Source organism: Furipterus horrens, unplaced genomic scaffold (genome assembly GCF_987537825.1).
Source record: "Furipterus horrens unplaced genomic scaffold, mFurHor1.1.pri manual_scaffold_3, whole genome shotgun sequence".
In the NCBI taxonomy this organism is placed as follows: Eukaryota; Metazoa; Chordata; class Mammalia; order Chiroptera; family Furipteridae; genus Furipterus; species Furipterus horrens.
This window is the reverse complement of record NW_028327173.1, coordinates 188,746,838-188,761,829: the sequence shown is the minus strand read 5'-3', so window position 1 is coordinate 188,761,829 and position 14,992 is coordinate 188,746,838. Positions and strand designations below refer to the sequence as shown.

Sequence of the window (14,992 nt, the reverse complement as noted above, 5' to 3'; positions counted from 1 at the left end):
GCCACTCAGGGACTGAATCCATCACAACAAAGGACAAGTGAGTCCCCTGATGCAGCCCCTGGTGACAACCTCAAAGGAGCCAGAGCCAGGAGAGAAGGGTGGAAGGTGGCTCTGGAGGGACAGATGGCGAGGATCCAGTGTAGACGCGGGGGGAGAAAGCACTGATTGCGCAGGCCTGTCCGCCAGGCGTTCAGGCGAGGTGTGTCAGTCAGCACGCTTTGCTCTGCTCGAGTGGAAGTCAGGGCTGGAGGGTTTTGTGCTGATGCCCTGCTTCCCATGATTCTGATTCTTTACACCTATAAGATGTAGTGCTCACAGGGCTCCACACATACCAGCCCCGAAGTCACCGTCACCATACACCTGAGCCTTCACACAGATACCCCCATGTCACACCTAGGGAAGCCAAGGCTCGGGAAGCCTCACGGTTTCTTCATTTATTCCTTCTGAAAAGCATTTGCGTGCTCCCACTGTGCCCAGTGCTGTTCATGGTGGGCACAGTCCCCACCCTCTCCAAGCTCATCCCCTCATAGAGAAGTTAGACAATTAACAAGCAAGCCATGCAAAAACAAGAAGAAATAGTCCAATGGAAGATACGACGGGGCAACAGGAGAGATGGTGACTGGGCACAATGGAGATTGGGAGGTGAGCAAAATGACATTTCCATGGGGACCTGGGCAGCAGAAAGGGTGAGTAGTTGGAGGAAGAGCATCCCCAACAGCAGGACAGTGATACTAAAGCCCCAAGATGGGGACACACTGAAGGAAGGCACAGGTGACTAGTGGGAGCCTGGAGACCCAGGACAGTCGGGGGATGAGACTGGAAAGGAAGGCACTTCGTCCCCTGGGGCAGCCTCTGGAGGGCTTGGGGAGGGGGCTGTGGTATCTTTTTAAAGGATTGTTTGGGTTGCTGGGTGGACAAGGGACAGTAGAGGGACAGGAGCACAAGCAGAGAGACCAGCGAGGAGCCATTGTTAGTGGGTTGGAGAAACTGAACGCTGGCTGGGCTCAGTGGTGGCAGTGAGATTGAGAGGAGCACGTGGGTTCAGGGTCTTTCTTGGAAGCGGGGCCCTTGGTCCTCTCTAGGGGTTGGGACAAAGAGTGTGAGAACAAGGGGAGGCAGGATAGGCTCCCGGGATTCTAGCCGAACCCATTGGATGCATGGTGGGGCTCAGACTAACTGAGAGGGGGAAGCAGGTTGGGGAGGAGACCTGGGTTCATTTGTTGGCCATGTTTTGTCTGAGATAGATATACAGAATGTCATGGCCATCCAAGTGGCAATGTCAAGTTTGCCATTGGACATATGAGTCTAGATTTTCGGGGAGAGAGCAGGGTGGAGATGTTAATTGAGAGTCACTGATGTGTAAGAATGTGCCTCCAGCTGTGAGGCCAGATGAGGTCACCAAGGAGACAATGTAGGAAGAGAAGAGAAGGGTGTTGGAATCAAGTCCTTGGCCTGTAAATGATGCAGTTGGCAAGGGACCCTGTTCTTCCTCAACCTGGAATTCCTTCCACCACCCTGAATGCCCAGGCTTCTCTCTTCTGTGGTTTATCTTATGATCATGGTGCTCCATCCCCTCCCTCAGGAGACAGCAAGAGAAGTGAACTCCCACGCGGGACACTCCACCAGGCCCTCCTGAACTGGCCGTTAGCACTGCCTCTCTTTTCCTGCTCAGGTCTCGATTCAGCTACGGATGTCTCTGTTCTCTTCTGATGTCTTGGCTTTCCCACCACTAAGTTACAGCAGGCTCCCTGGACGCATGCCGTGGACTCGGGAGCTCGCCAGTGGCCTAGCACTGCTGCAAGAACACTGCTTCTGAGCGGACAGTCACTCAGCCCAGGATGGGATGTCCCATCCCTGTCAGAAGACATCGAGGTGGGACTGCTGTCAGGAGTTGGTGTCTTTCTAACGTGCAATCCTCACTTCCTATGGATCAACTCCAGACCGAGAGCTGCTGGCTTTTGTTCGGAGAACATTCTGAGAATATTCCCAAATGGAGAAGCCTATAACTAGGAAAAGGATGGAATAAATATAAAACAAATAGCAACTTTATTCTTCCTAGTTCTGTTTCCTCATTGCCCCTACCCCAAGGGCTGGCTAATGCCAAAATGGATTCGATTTGAGGCTGTGAATAATTAAAGATATTGCTAGGATTACTACAAAGGATATGACAAGATGCAGATATTGAATGGGGAGAGAGCTGTATGAGGAAACCCCAGTGCAAGACAGTTGCTCTAGGTGATCCCAGGTATGAGCTTATGATTCCTAGAAAAAAATAAAACAAGACAGTAAAACCCATCTGTCTTTCCATTAGTGTCTGTGGGGGTCCTTAAGGAGAGAGACCCCCAAGTCTCCTCAGCTCTGTCCCCATGACTCACTGGAGTGGGCCCATCATAGATTTTCAATAAACATTTGATGAACATATTAAGAAGGTTGGTCAAAATCAATATTTTGCATTTTGGCACAGCTAATAACTATGCTACTTTTTTCTTCCAAAGGTTGGTTTTGATGGAGTTAGTTACTTCTCAGGACCACTTCTGAATCTCGATAGTAAGACGGACCAGATCATTGATGTGGGAAATTATCTTGCTATTTGCTGTTGCAGATTACGTATGTTAAAGAAGAGGCGCCAACATGTGGCCTTATTTAAGTTATTCAGGACTAGAACTCAATATGTCAGTAGCCCCTTCCTGCCCATCCTGATTCTCCTGGTGGTATTACAGCAAAATACAGTCAAAGCTCTGAAATGACATTAAAAACCCAGATTACTATTGAGGTTGTACGGCACAGACTACAAGCAGGTGTCTGATCAATTCATGATAAAAACACTGCTCATCTTTCTGAAACACTTTCTCAGCAATGGCCATATCCATGCTGACAAGAGGGTAGCAGATTGAGAGACCCAGATTTGGAATTTATTAAGAAGAGAGTTGTGTGTAGTTTTGATGGATTTGGATTAGGTTCAGCTGGACATTGAAGAAAAGCAAAAATAAAACAAAAAACAACAAAATGACAGTGGCTTAAACAAGACAGAAATGTATTTGGTCAAAGAAGTCTGGAGATGGCTATATGGGGACCTCCGGAATCCACACTTTAACACGTATCTTCCACCTTCCTAGCCCTTGGCTTTCATCCCCAAGTTCACCTTATGTTTCAAAACATCTGCTGAAGCATCATTCATCACATCCCAGGATCAGGCAAGAGGAAGAAGGAAAAACAAAAGAGCTAAAGTGCATTTCTCAATAGAGACACCTTTTAACCATAGTTTTCAGAAGTCCCATTCTCTACTTATACATTGTGATACACAGAATAATGTCCCTCCCTAAAGATATCCATATTATAATACCTGGAACCGTATCTATCTACCCTACATGGCAAAAGGAGATATAATTACATTGAGGCCCTCAAATGGAGAGATTATCCTGGAGCATCCAGGTAAGACCAGTGCAAACACAAGGATCTTTATACGAGAGAGGGATGGGTGTTGGGATGGTGGGGGAGAGAGACAGAGAGAGAGAGAGAGAGAGAGAGAGAGAGAGAGAGAGAGAGAGAGAGAGAGAGAGGGGAAGAAGAAGAAGGAGGAGGAGGAGGAAAAGTAGGGGGAGGAGTGTGTGTGTTGGGGGACCACCAGCTAGCTGCTGACTTTGAAGACGGAGGAAAGGACCATGAGCCAAGGAATGTAGGCAACCTCTAGAAGCTAGAAAAGTCAAGGAAACTGATTCTCCCTTAGAGCCTTCAAAAGGACCATAGCTCTGCCTTGATTTTAGCCAAGATCCATTTCAGACTTTTGACCTCCAGAACTGTAAGATAATACATTTCTATTACATTGTGTTAAGCCACTAAATTCATGGTAATTTTTCATGGCTACAATAGAAAAAACAGTTATTTTCTTACTTCCTGTGATTTCCTTAAAATAAGTTTCTGCAAGTGAAATTTTGGGTCATTTTCAAGGCTTCAGAACCTACTGCATAACTGGCCTTGAGAACAAGCCGAACCAAATTCTCCATCCTCTGGAAGGACACTCTTGCTTCTGTCCCTAATCAGCATTGGGTATCCGCATTGTTTGCTTATCATTGCTAATCCGATTGGGAGAAAATGGTAGCTCACTAGGAAAATAACATTTTTATAAGTGGGATTTAAGTGATTTTAATACATTTATTGACCATCTGTTTTTCTTCTATTGGGGTACCCATCTCCTTGTATTGATTAATAGAAACTTACTAAGTATTAAGGATATAACACTTTATCTTAAAATTGTGCCATACAATTTCCCCCTCCCATTTGTTGTTCACAATTAAGATGCCTTCAGTGGTAGAGATTTTATTTTTATTTTTTAAAGATTTTATTTGTTTTCTCTTTAGAGAGAGGGGAAGGGAGGGAGAAAGAGAGGAAGAGAAATATCCACGGGCAAGAGAAACATTGATCGGTTGCTTTTCGCATGCCCCCAACTGGGGACCAGACCTGTAACACAAGCATGTGCCCTGACCGGGAATCAAACCAGCGACCCTTTGCTTTGTGGGATGATGCCCCACCCTCTGGGCTACATCAATCAGGGCTAGTGGTGGAATTTTAAAATACTTTATGTTCAAACCCATCAAGTCTTGCTTTACAGTTTCTGCCATTGGTGTCATGCTTGCAATATTGTCAAGACATTTGAAGGGATGAGCTTTTATGTTTCTGTTGTATTCTTACCCATTCATTCAACAACTGCCTACTGAATGCTTCCTACATTTCAGGCCCTGTTCTAAGCCCTGGAGTATCATCTAAAGCATACAGCTGAACCCAGAATAAGAACAGTGATCATTGAAGGTTTTATGACTTAAAGTAAGTACAAACCCAAAACATATCTGACTATGTTGAAAGACTCACCACACAGAAGACTTTGACCCTGAGCAGAGATTTAAGCAATGCCACCCAGAACTCAAATTCTGGGATCTCAGGGCATTTTACAATGAGTGGAATCTATATGAGCATGATGATACTAAGGAAATTACAGTGTGAATGTCCACAGGTGAGAAAGCTTGAAAATGACCCATCGGCCCCAAAGGAAACATCATCATTGATATAACTTTTAATCTCATTAGTAAGTTAAATGCAGATATTATTTATTCCTTAGGACTCTTTTTGGAAGCTCTCTAAATCACGCAATCCCAGCAAGAGAAGTATTACCCCTCCTCTGAGGGTTTTCACAGAGAAAGGCTTATAAGTGAGAACTAACATCATAGGGTTATTGCCCCTTGGCTGGGTCTCATCAACTCAGGAAAAGTCAGAATGCCCCTAGGTTTGCCAACTCTAAATTGAAAAAGCCTCTGATTATTTATTACTGTTTACTACTTCTAGCCCATGTTTTTTTTTTGAAATGAAACACAACCAATTCCCAGAAAACTCACCTTAAAATTAGTGCCCTGTAAGAAATGTAAAGGATTTAAGCCTAGAACCCCTGGGACATTCTAGCGAAGACTGAACAGGACAAGATGCTCACCTGCCCTTAGAAACCTGGGAGAGGACACATAGGCTTGTCTACATACAGGCCAAGAGCTGGGCCTGTCCAGGAAACACCCTCCCCTCCATTTACTGAAACCAACTCATGCCTGCAATGTCACCTCTATGGTTTCATTGCCTGAGTACATGTCTCTAGGAGACTGGAAACTACATGAGGAGAGGGACAGGGTCTGGTTTTCTCATCCTAACGCCAGTCTAGCGGTGAATGAATGAATGGATGGGAGTGAAGCTTTCAACTAGTCGGGACTCCTAGTAAGGGAACAGGGACCGGATTCATAACTTGTATGTGAGAAACAACTTCAGAATGAATCAATTGCAGCCATCTTATATCTTAGAATTAAGGACTAGCCATTTGTGTTTGAGATAAGAAAGCCAGCTTGAGGCCATCCAGCCTGTGGACAGGGGACAGGTCAATATTACATGGGAGAAATATGGGTGGAAAAGGAAAGGTCCTATAAACAGGACATTTTTTTGTCTATAGCCAGCCCTGACACTAATGGTTCCAAAGGCATGTTCCTCATTCAGAATGTCACTGAAGGACCAACTTCTGGAGGCCTTAAGTTTGAAATCAAAGTGTTATCAGAGTTGGTTCTCCCGGAGGCTGCGAGAGAGAATCTGTTCTTTGCTTCTCTCCCAGCTTCTGGTGGTTCCTGGCAATCCTTGGTGTTCCCTGGCTTGGAGATGCGTTGTTCCAATCTCTGCCTCTGTCTTCACATGGCTTCTTCTCTTGGTCCCCTTTATAGTCTTAATAAGTGAGTCTACTTGTATTTGACCTCCCATCCCTACTGAATGACAAATTCCTCTCTGCATAATATCTGTTTACTTGTTCTATTGAAGCTCCTCAAGTGTGACGCCACCCCACCTTCACATGGGTACCTACTGCCAGGAGTGCATAGGACACTCTCCTGGGCTGGCTCACTGAACTGGACCCGAGTCCTTCTAAGAGAGAGAGAGAGAGAGAGAGAGAGAGAGAGAGAGAGAGAGAGAGAGAGAGAGAGAGAGAGAGAGAATTTCTTTCTCTCACTCAACTTTAACCCTTTAACTGCAGGGCCACCGTTCCACAGCACAATCTCAGACTTCTCATTTCTCTAGATCTGGTTTCCCCAAGAGTGTAGAAACTAACAAGAAATTACTAAATTATCTCACCCTTTATTATAACAGATAATAAAGATATGTATTTTTTCATATTACATGTGAATAGTATGTTATTATAATCAGTGATAAAGCTGCATATTAACAGTTACAGTGAGATAAGAATTCCATCCTTAAATCTCATCTACCCCTTAAAACAATCTGTGAGGTGACCACTTTTCAGATGGGGAAACCAGAGCCCCGGCTTCCCTGTTGCACTGTGACAGGTTAAGTCGCACAGTGGCCTCCAAGGGACGAGGCAGTGGGAGCTACCTGTAGGAAGGATGCAGGCAATTAGGTGAGCAGTCCACAGAGAATTTAAGAACAATAAAGACGATCAGTGATAAATAGCCTCTCCCCTCGCTACCCCACTGATGCTGGAACAAGCCCAACCTTGGGGTTTCAAGTGCAGTACTTGTCCTCCTCTATCCCAGCCCCTCAGAGGGCAGGGCAAGGTGAGTTTCGAGGCATCTGGAGGGCAGCATCCCATACATTCAGCTTACAGTCAGAGGAACTAAATCTTTTTTTTTTTTTTCCAGCGAGTGTGAAGGGTCAGCTCAAGGTGGGGAGGGAGCCACCAAAGGCATCACATTGTAACTGGGAATTCTGAATTTTGATGACACCACTTTATTTCTCTGTTCTGGGTGCAAGATGTTTCTATACAGCCTTTGATTTAGTTTAAAATACAAACTATGACATGTCCCTAATGCTTATTACCAGATAAATCTTATCCTACTCTCACTCAGTTCCTGTCTCCCAGCCCGCCCTGCCTCTCCTCATCTCTGTGCTGGTCTTCACGACATAGGCCAGCTCATCCCTACATGCCCATTCCTTCCACTCACCCTACGCTCTCAAACCATGGAAATTTCAACCAACCCATGCTGTTTCCTGCTCTTTTCCTGGTTTCATGGGGAAAAAGAGATCCTTTCCAAGTTTGAAGACAGAATATCAGTACAATAAAATCTAACTGCGCTCATCTTTTTGGCAGAAACAGCCTTTCGGTTTAAAGCAGAAGTTATTTGGGGTTGAATCGGGCCAGCCTTCCTTCCCTCCTTGAGTTTCCAATCGCTACTGGGGTGCAATGCACATTATTACCACACAGAGGCGCTGTGGCTCTTGAAAGCGACATTGCTTCCGATGGCAGTGTCTCCAGTTAAGAAAAAAATGCCAACATCCAGAATTGTGATATTGATTTCTTATTTCTTTTAAATTAATAATCATTGGTGTTCTAAACAACTGCTTAATTTCTTAGTTCTAGAGATGAAGATCTGAAATCTGTTTGATGTCATTTATAGAGTTTTCCAAAGGCTAAATAATGAAAGCCAAGGGTAAATTTTGGTTATAGCTAAAGTTACTTGTGCAGGCTATTCATGAGTTTAAAAGTGTCCCTGAAAAAATAAAAAATGAATAAGGTGTTCCTGGACCTTCAGGTTATGCATATTAAATTAACATGTTATAATAGTTGTGGTGGTCCTAAAGATAAACAGGAATAAAACGAGTGGGCAGGGAAAGCAAAATTTTAGATTTATTAAAGGGCAGTGGTGGCGGGGGATAGAGGGGGTGGGCTGAGTTAGCTGAAGCAAGCAGGAGCCCTGTTATAACAGTCCTTGTAAATTAGGTAGCATTGATGGCTGGTTACTAAAGAAGTGTAATTAAGTCAGCAGTTTCAGAATTGAGGAGACTGTGGATCAGAAGCCTAGCTTCTTCAAAGTACCTGCAGAAAAATTTAATTTCCTCAATCCTCAGCTTCTCCCAGTATTCACTGGGTGCATATTCTTGCCTGCAAACAGGCGTAGTATTTGGCTAATACTGACTTCAAATACTTAACTGCAAATAAAGGCTTGCACTCAGAGACCCTCACAGAGAGTAGTGCTATAGAAAAGTAAAGTTCTTCCAGCATTGTGAGATCTTTGTTACCCACAGACTTGCACCCTTTGGGGAGTAAAAAAAAAAAATTGGGGGCAAGCTTGAGACCTAGTCTAGGTTTGCCACTAACTAACTATTGCATTGTGCAGATCAATTATAGGGGGTGTCTCAGGTCCATCATTTGTAAATGGAGGAATTTGGCTAAGCTGCCTTCTGAGTCCATTCTGATTCCTCCCCCCACCTGGCCAACAGGTGACAGTCCTCCTGGCCTTCCAGGCCATCTCTCTGTTTTATAGCCCCAGGTGGCCCAATTGGACCATTTACTGTGCCCTGAACAGAACCTCTTTTTCCTATTTGTCCCTTTTGCTCAACTTCACCTTCCTGGAAGGTCCTTCCTCCCTCCACACCATTTCTGATGTTTTACTACTATTTCAAGTCCCAGTGCAAAAGCCACTTCCTCTGAGAAGCCTTCCCTGATACCATGGGTGTAAACAGTATCCCTGTTCTTCATGCATTTGCCGGACTTAATCCATACTTCTCTTTTAGTATCTACCATTGTTATAATGATTTCAGGGAACTTTTGTCCTAACTAGGTCTTCAGGGACATGATTTGCCTATGATTCATCTATTCCACAAGGTCCAACCCAATGGCCAGCACGCAGTAGGAACCCAGGAAATGACTGATTGAATTATCAATCATTTGTGTGCAAACTATTTTATTTAGTGTAAAGGATCTGAACTCAACTTAAACACAGTGTTGTTCAGCTGATAGGACTTGGTCCCGCATGTCCTCACCTTGTCTCTCTCCTACAGCATAGGCAGGAATACAGAGTGGCAGTGCTCAGGCTCTGGAGTCAGACTGCCTGAATGCATAGCCTGGCTCCGTCACTTACAAGCTGTGTGAACTTGAGCAAGCTACACAGCTCTTTATGTGTCTTTTGCCTCATTCACACAGTGGAGATAATGACAGCAGCCACTTTTCAGGGATGCCTTGAGGATAAAATGAGCTATCACTTGTAATGCACTTGAAAAAGTACCCAATGCAAAGCAAGCTCTCATAAATGCTAGGCTTGAATAGTATTTTTATTATCAATTACAATATAAACATATCAGGACTTCTTGACAACTAGCAGTAAGCTTCTTTCTCGGTAAGAAAAAGAAGTCGCCTTGTGTTGGACCCTGTGCCTGCTCTTGTCTTTGGTTCATTTTCCTGGCACCCTCTGCAGCGCCTGGGGAAGGTCATCCAGCCAGCCTGCTCCCTGAGTGGGCTCCAGCTTTGCGTCTGCAGAGTGAACGTTTGGCAAAGGCCTGGAGTGCATGGAAAACAGATTAACTTGCTATCATTCCAGCCTGCCACCGGCCATTTGCTAAATTGCACAATTCGATAATGGCAAGTGCCCTCCCGCCCGCTCCCAGGCCCGTCCAGGCGCCAGCCTTGCTTCTTATCTATATGGTGTTTCAGCTGTAATCTACCTGACCACTTGTGACATGTATCCTCTCAGCAGATTGGTGCTTTTATCTGCTGGGATTCAAGGACAGAGACAGGAGATGAAGAGAGGTGAGAAAGAACAACAACCCAGCAGAATAAATGCGTTTAAAGTCACTTTCTGTGAAGGGCAGTCTGGGACATTCTTTCTTGGGCTTAGAGCTCAGCCCTAGGTGTGCCTTCGACCTTGGGTCCACTCAGTCTGTATTCTGGCTGCACCATTATTTCAGGAAAATTAACCAAACCAACCAACCACATTTTCCTGTCTTTCTGACCCTGTTCTAATTTCCTTCTGCCTCCTCTCAATTCCATTTCCTGACAAAATCTGCCCCATGTGCTTCTCCCACATGACCTGGGTCCTGTAAACTGGGCTCAACTTCTGTGTGGATGTGCAGTCTGGGGATACAGCATGGAGGAAAGGAGGGAGAATGGTGGAAACAGGGGTAGCCTAACCTGTCTTCTTGTCTCCAAGCTCTCCTACCTCCTCTAGTCATGCAAGCTGAAAGCACCACCTTAAATCTGCCAATCAAAAACCTGAATACAGACTTCTAGTCAAAATGGAGGCATAGGTAGACACACTTCACCTCCTTGTGCAACCACAAGAATAACAACTAACCTCAAAACAACACTCAGAACTTCCAGAAAATCAAAGTTTATGGAAGTCCAAAAACCAAGGATTTAAAGAAGCCACATTCATCCAGATGGGTAGGAGGGGCAAATATGCAGAGTCAGGGTGGAGAGGCAAGGAGACCCTGTGTGGCTCAAAGAGGTGGGGGTTGGCAGCAGAATGGGCAGTCCCACATTTACATGTGGTGGATATAAATTGGGAGGGATACCTTGGGAGCAAGCAATTCCAGCCCCAGGCCAAACCACACAGCCCAGCATTCCAGTGCCGGGAAGATAAAGCCCCATAGCTTCTGGCTGTAAAAAACCAATAGGATCTGGGGTGGCAGAAGAAACTGCCATTTTCTCAGGAGAGTCTGTTTAAAGGGTCCACATGGTCCCAGAATGTACAGAAACCCACCCACTTTGGCATTCACCACCAGGACAACAGCTGGAAGGGTGTCAGTCGCATATGGGAAGTGGGTAAAATGACTGGAAATGGAGTGAGTGCAAGGGAAACCTCCAGAACCCAGTCAGCAGCATTGTCCCCTCTCCAAGCCCTCCCCCCACACAGAGCCACAAAGTGGTGAAGTAGGTTGGCCTGCCTTGGTGAATACCTAAGGCTCTACCCCATACAACTTAACAGATATGCTAAGACAGGGAGTCAAAGAATCTCTACTTAATACAGAGATACAAACACAAGGAGGCTACCAAATTGAAGAGACAAAGAGATATCATTCAAATGAAAGAAGAGAACAAAACCCCAGAAGAAGAACTAAATAAAATGGAGAGAGCCAACCTATCTAATGCAGAGTTCAAAACACTGGTGATCAGGAAACTCAGAGAAATTATTGAGTATGGTCACAACATAAAGGAAGAAATGAAGGCTACAGAAAGTGAAATAAAGAAAAATCCACAGAGAACCAACAATTAAGGGAAGGAAGCTGGGATTCAAATCAATGATTTGGAACATAAGACAGAAGTAAACATTCAACCACAACAGAAAGAAGAAACAAGAATGCAAAAAAAAAAAAAAAAAAGGACAAGGATAGTATATGAAGACTCTGGGACATCTCCAAAAATGCCAATATCCGAATCATAGGAATGTCAGAAGGAGAAGAGGAAGAGCAAGAAATCGAAAACTTAGTTGAAAAAATAATGAAATAATACTTCCCTAATTTGGCAAAGGAAATAGACATACAAGTCCAGGAAGTACAGAGATTCCCAAAGAAGTTGGACACAAAGAGGACCACACCAAGACACATCATAATTAAAAGGCCAAAGGTCCAAGATAAAGAGAGAATATTAAAAGCAGCAACAGCAAAGCAGACAGTTACCTACAAAGGGGTGCCTATAAGACTGTCAACTGATTTATCAAAAAACAAACAAACAAAAACACACACACACACACAGAAAAAAACTTTGCAGGCAAGAAGGGACTGGCAAGAAGTATTCAAAGTGATGAAAAGCAGAGACCTACAACCTAGATTACTCTATCCAGCAAAGCTATCACTTAGAATGAAAGGGCAGATAAAGTGCTTCCCAGACAAGGTAAAGCTAAAGGAGTTCATCATCACCAAGCCATTGTTATATGAAATGTTAAAGAGACACACTTAAGAAAAAGAAGAAGATCAAAACTATGAATATTAAAATGAAAACAAACTTACAACTATAAACAACTGAATCTAAAAAATAAAAACAAAAACAAACTAAGCAAACAACCAGAATAGGAACAGAATCATAGGTATGGGGATCATTTGGAGGGTTATCATCTGGGAGGGGGAAGGGGGAGAAATGGGGAAAAGGTGCAGGGATTAAGAAGCATAATTGGTTGGTACCAGATAGACAGGGGGATGTTAAGAATAATATAGGAAAGGGTGAAGCCAAAGAACTTATATGCATGACCCATGGACATGAACTAATGTGGGGGGGTTGTCAAGAGAAGGGAGATGCTGGGTGGAGGGGGGCAAAGAGGGAAAATTGGGACAACTGTAATAGCATAATCAACAAAATATACTTTAAAAAACCCTGAGTACAAAAGGATGTGGGATTATGCAGCCCCATTGCTTCTTGTTACAGATGTGGAAACTGAGGATCAGAGAGGTTAAAGTAGTAACAGTTAACACCCTAAGTATCTCAGATGATGTCAGGCAGCATTCCAAGTGCTCTGCACAGATTAAATCATTCAAGTATCGCAACAACTCTATGAGATACTATTTTACATGTATTTTGTTGGTGAGGAAACTGAGGTACAGATTTGCTAAATAATTTTTCCAAGATCATCTGGCCAACGAGTGGCAGAACCAACATTTGAACCCAGACCCAGGTCCAGGGTTCAGGTTCTCCACCCATTATTCTGCCTCCCCACGAGTGATTTATCTGTAGGCGCACTGTTAATGTCATGCCAGAAGGTCTAGATGCACTTCTTGTCTTCAAAACTAGGCTCCCTATTGTCTGAAAAAAAAAAAATAACAAAACCCAAAAAGCAACCCTCAAGATTTTTCATCCTGGCTTCCTGCCCTTCTGTGTTTTATACCAAGCCACATTTCCAAGGCCTTTTCCCAAAAGCACTTAAGCCCAGTTCACTGTTGGCTGAGTGAGGGAGTGAGTGTGAGGGAATACATAAGGGATATGAAGGACCGAGCCCTCCCAGGCTTAGCAGCCAGCAGGCCTCACGTAGACTGAGAGTGTTTGACAACAATGTAATCAACCTCTCAATAAATCTTTCCAGTTCTGGCAGCCTAGCGCTTATCTTACAATCCGGCTGGTGGGGAGCATTTCTGAAACCAGACACTGGCTGTTTACAATCCCTTTCTGCCCTGCATGCTGATGGCACACTCGGGGTGCAGTGCTGCTAAGTACCTGAAGGGTTAATGAAGTTCCTTTGTCCTTCTATGCAGCAGCAGCCGTAGGAATAGTAACAGAAACAAACGTGTGAGCAGTAACATTTACTGAAGGCTTTCCACATGCCATTTACTGTTCTGAGCATGTGATATGTACCAATGAACCTGTTTAATGCTCACACCGCCACCATGGGGGTACTTACACTATTATTAGACCCACTGTGCAGTTGAGGCTCTGAGAAATTAAGAGCCACATAGCTGATGTTGGAGGTGGGATTTGGATCCAGGCAGACTGTCTAGATGCCTCAGAGAGCTCAAAGAGAGAGGCACTGGCTTCTCCTGAGGCTGAGTCTGGGGAAGGAGGTAAGGTCAGTTCTGGGCTTGCAGTGGATGGCTACTGATTTAGGTTCTATTGATACCAGTCTAACATCAGGCCTCTACTGCTACTTCCTCAGAGCAGTTGTGGAGTGTTACCAAAAGCCCTAAAATACTAAACAGAATGACTTAAATTTAACTCTTTTGGGGGGCCCCTTTATATGTTGGGGTTAACTTAATGAACTGAAAATACTTTGAGAAATTAAAGTTCAGATCATCAATGTCACTTATAAATCTGATACTTTATGAGTTTTAGGCTTCATACACAGTCCTGGCATATTTGCAAACTCCTCCCATTCAGAGCTGAGGGAGGTGACAAGAAGTAAAGGAGACTTGCCTTAATGCCTGTTGCCAGGGCTTGGGATTCACAGAAACAGAAATATTCAGATCACCATTCCTCAAAATCGAGGATTGTACACAGAGCTCTGTTAACAAACACATTCTCATGGTGCTCTGGTATTGATTTATGTTATTTTTATTTCAATATTACAAACATAAAACAAGGAATGCACTTTTTATGCTTTTAATTCTTATGCAACTATACAACCAAATGATGATGTACACAAACACAGAGAAAGAGCTGAGTATAACTTAAATTAAGAAGCATCATTTCTTGTGATAGAAGTCTCTTTGCTGGCACTAAGTTGTTACTGTTGTGTCTTGTAGGTTGAAACCACAGGCAGATGCCTTTTCTCTAAGTTGTAGAGATTAATTTATATGTTTCATTTCTGTTGACTTGAATTCTTGGACTCTGAACAAGATGGACCCCTCAGTGGAGTCTCCATTATTATTCTTATTTTTAAAATAATGTACTAGTTTTTGCAGAACCAAATTCAAGTGCACCCTGATATACATGACTTAAAAACTTAGTTTCAACAAAATAAGGGTCCTTTTGTATTTTCTGCTAACTTGGTAGGTACTGAGATGGAACCCAAAGACCAGCAAGGAAAACCAGGCACCAGGCTACAGGGCTGACACCCTCTGATGACTCAATTCCCCCATCGTTTTCATCCTTCCAAATTACTGTGAAACTTCTGCTTGTTCAGCCTGCCATGACTTCATTTAGCAGACATGTATCAATTACCTAATATGCCCTTTTCTGCCCTTTATCATTAGACTGTGGCACTTCTCATAGTATATGACTCTGATGTGCTATGTAATTTTCATGATGCCAAATTGATTTATTAAC

The 14,992-nt window shown here is 43.8% G+C and overlaps 1 protein-coding gene across 8 annotated transcripts in view; it reads right to left on the bottom strand.

The window, feature by feature from the left end:
* RGS6 (regulator of G protein signaling 6) overlaps nucleotides 1-14,992 on the bottom strand; it is a 464,067-nt gene that overhangs the window by 98,369 nt on the left and 350,706 nt on the right. The gene's annotated exons all lie outside the window — the stretch shown is intronic.